Genomic DNA, 3655 nt, shown 5'->3' with positions numbered 1-3655 from the left:
GTTCTGGCCTCCATGTCATCCATTAATTCCTGATAATGGATAGCTCGTTGGGCAATATCCCTTACTTAATACATGTATGGAGGGGGGTCTTTAAGCGTGGGCTCATCTCTTTCTTTTTTTACATTGTATAAAATGTCAAATATTGTCAGCTTTTTTGGTGCAAGGCACAGAGTTGCACAATGTCTCAATGTCACACTCAGACCAGACAATATCAGCTACACCAAGCTGTTTGTCTCACTGGGCAGTAAGAGTGCACTGTTTAGCTCAAGAGTGCTGGGACAGAAAGTGTTCAGTGGCGAGTGGCTGTCATGTATCACAAGCTGAAGACACAGCCAGCCTCTTCTGAAGCTGCTGCTGCTGACTGTTCGTCTTGCTAACTGCTGATCTGAGGCACGAGCCTCATAGGCAGCATTATAAATGTACAGCTTTAAAAAATGATCACAGAGGCGAATCAACAGCTCTCTGACACAGTCTGAGCTGTAAACACCAAACATATGAAGCTTGACAGTGATGGGATTTAATGCTGGACTGTTGTATTGGATTAGATTGTACAGCCTTCTCAGCACTCTCTGCATATATGTTTGTTTAATGTAGTACATATACAGTGTAGTTGAGACATCTGTAATAAGCACCCTGGGGACTCCCTAGTAGCACTCTGTGGGACTGATTAGTAAATAGTTCACCTGCTCTCTTGTCAGACACACATAGAAGGGCATGGTCACACACACACACGCAGAAGGACATGGGGTTAGGTCCTGACATAGCAGGTTGTGTATCAGCCAGATAGCCCCCTCCGCTCAGGCTATTTTCATTCGACTTACAAGAGATTAGCTAGATTAGTCTCTCCTCACTGTAAGTGTGTGTGTGTGTGTGTGTGTGTGTGTATGTAATGCATTGCATTGTATGTGTGTTGAGCTTTATCTGCCCATGGGTGTGGTTAAAGTTAGTGAAAAATTTTGGTTATGTTGGTGTTGGTTTATGTTTAAATCAGTGTTAAGGTAAGGCAACTAAAACTTGGCTAAGGTTGGCTAAAGATTGTGGAGGGGTTGGGACTGGATTACTGCCAGATGAGAGTGGTTATAAGCCTGCCATTGGCCAACTATTTCAGATGCAATTCTCCTCACATTCCGCTATCTGCTCGTTACCGTTTTCAAAGTCCCCATCCTTATGTGAAACAACACCAAAAACCTCTGAGCTCGCCACCAAGTTTGCACCGTTTGATTTTATTTTTACATTACCAAATTTCGTATCACATAGTCGACACATGTCTTATACTGTTTTATGAGCCGTTTTCTTTAGCCATGTTAAGGCACGTCTTCCCAAATGCTAATGTTTCACCAAAACAAGTATCCTTACAATCTGAATGGGAAAAAGTTTTTTCAGTGTGCATCATATGACAGACCCGAAAGTTGTGATTATACAGTTGCGGTCTTGGTTCAGCCAGACCTCCAGTGCTAGCACAACACTTATAGATAGGTTTTTCTCAATTTGACATAGTGGCCAAACCATTAGATTACAGCACTGGCGTACATCACGTGATGCACACTGGCCCCAAAAAACTTTCTCCCATAAGCTTATATTGTGAAAAAAGCTGCTGTAAAATGGTGGATTCATTTTTGGAGTGTCACAACCATCCATCCATTTGGCCCAACCATTTGGAGAGCCTAGAAGAACTGCACGATTAAATAATTGTATCCCCATTCAAGCACTGCACTCGACTGCCGAAAATCTTGTACATTCTCTATGGGCCCCACAATGTCGAAGCATATGAGAAAGATCCTGGTAATTTTATACCAGAAAAGCAAACTTCTGACTACACGCGCATTGCACAAATGTTACACTGCAAGCTTTAAGATGCATATAACATGGAGCACTTTTGGATCTCCTGTGAAACTGTTGTTTGCTCTGATCATTAAGCAGAGAATTTTAATACTATGTAGAGCTCTGACCCAATATTTAACTCATTCCTACATGACACCACCATGGTTTTGTTAATTTCCTATAGTGTTATATGTATCTCTGGAGATACTGGGAAAGTTTAAATGTGGCTTTATTAGAGATGAATGGTTTGAACAAGATTTAGGCAGCCTCTTTTCATCTCCGACATGAACAAAAACATGTTCCAGTATTTTAAAGAAGCACAATATGATGACAGATGACATACCCAGAGTACAATATTTTGTAATAAACAGACTAGAAATTAGGCTTTATATAGCCTCTTATAATCAGTTAGAAATGCCTTTATTGGCCCTCATACAGATCCTGTAGTCCAAGACTGAGCTGCCATGATTTTCTGCTGGAAAAGAGTGGATTGCTGCCTCCGGGTTGGGACTGAGCCTGAGTTCTTGCCTTAAGTTGAGGAGTTCAAGTATCTTGGGGTCTTGTTCAGAAGTGAGGGTAAAATAAAGCGTGAGATCGACAAGCGGATTGTTGCAGTTGTACCGGGCCTTAAAAAGGGAGCGAAGTCAGAAGGAAAAGCTTTTAATTTACCACTCGACCCACGTTCCAACTTCACCTATGATCATGAGCTTTGGGCAGTGACTGAAAGAATAACATTGTCGATACAAGTAGCCAAAATAATTCCCTCCGTAAGATGTCTGGGCTGACCCTTAGAACATCTTAGAACATCAAACTCCTTTGGTTTGACAAAAAGCCAGTTCGCGCATTTGATCGTGATGCCTCCTGGCTGCCTCCCTTTGGAGTATTTCTGGGCAAGTCCAACTGGTAGGAGACCCAGGGGTAGACCCAGACCACACTGGAGAGGTTGTATATCTCATCTGGTTTCCCACCAAAAGGAACCAAAGGAATTGTTATACGTCATATTTCTTAAAGGTGGTTTGGCTTAAACTACAAACTAACATTTTCATATATAAAATAATGCAATAAACTGAGCTTTATAGTGAAACAGCAGCTGTATTGGTCATGGCGGATATTAAAAAAAAAGTGTATGACACCTCTACAATCACATAAAATATATAATAGTTGTGAAAGCTCATCTGACAGAGGAACAATGGGCAGGATGCAGCTGTGCAGGTTTCCTCGCCTTCTCCGCTCACATCTCGGGTGGGAGGGACTAAGACGCTATTCAAGGCCTTTCTCGCTAAAAGGCATTGGGGGTGTACAAACTGTGAAATGAAAAAGGCCAAAGCTGTGTGTCTTTTTTGCTTAGGAAGGTTCCTAACTGAGTGAACTGACCTAGAAATATTTCAGTGGCAGCCATGATAAGAGCTGTTTGAATTCTCTAAATACTAAGGGAAGGTGCTTCACTGATTCCTTTCTTATCTCCTTTAGCAATAGACCATCCTTTAGGATATAAAGAAGGAGATAATGCCGTCCCACAATCCCTTGCACCAGCAACATTTAAAGCTGCAATAGGTGACTTTTAATAAAATAACATGATAACACATTTACTGAATATCCACAGAGCAGTCAATGAGACAGATGATCTGTAAAAAATATTTGGTTCTTTGTTTGTTTCTAAAAATTGACCGTGCCTGAACAAAATCAACCAATCAGAGCTGAGAAAGATAATTGATTGTTGAGTCAATCTTCAAGCCAACCAACACAATTAGCCTCTGTACACTGAGACAGTGACCGCCTGCAAAGCACATTTCCAGCAGTAATAAAATATCGCCATGGATTAAAGGATTGTGGT

General features: G+C 41.4%; 1 protein-coding gene across 1 annotated transcript in view; it reads left to right on the top strand.

Moving 5' to 3' along the window:
• si:dkey-191g9.5 (rap1 GTPase-GDP dissociation stimulator 1) overlaps positions 1-3655 on the top strand; it is a 25175-nt gene that overhangs the window by 9675 nt on the left and 11845 nt on the right. The gene's annotated exons all lie outside the window — the stretch shown is intronic.

Source organism: Morone saxatilis, unplaced genomic scaffold (assembly GCF_004916995.1).
Source record: "Morone saxatilis isolate NCDOM2014 unplaced genomic scaffold, NCSU_SB_2.0 Contig19, whole genome shotgun sequence".
Taxonomy (NCBI): Eukaryota; Metazoa; Chordata; class Actinopteri; family Moronidae; genus Morone; species Morone saxatilis.
This window is presented reverse-complemented; position numbering and strand designations above follow the sequence as displayed.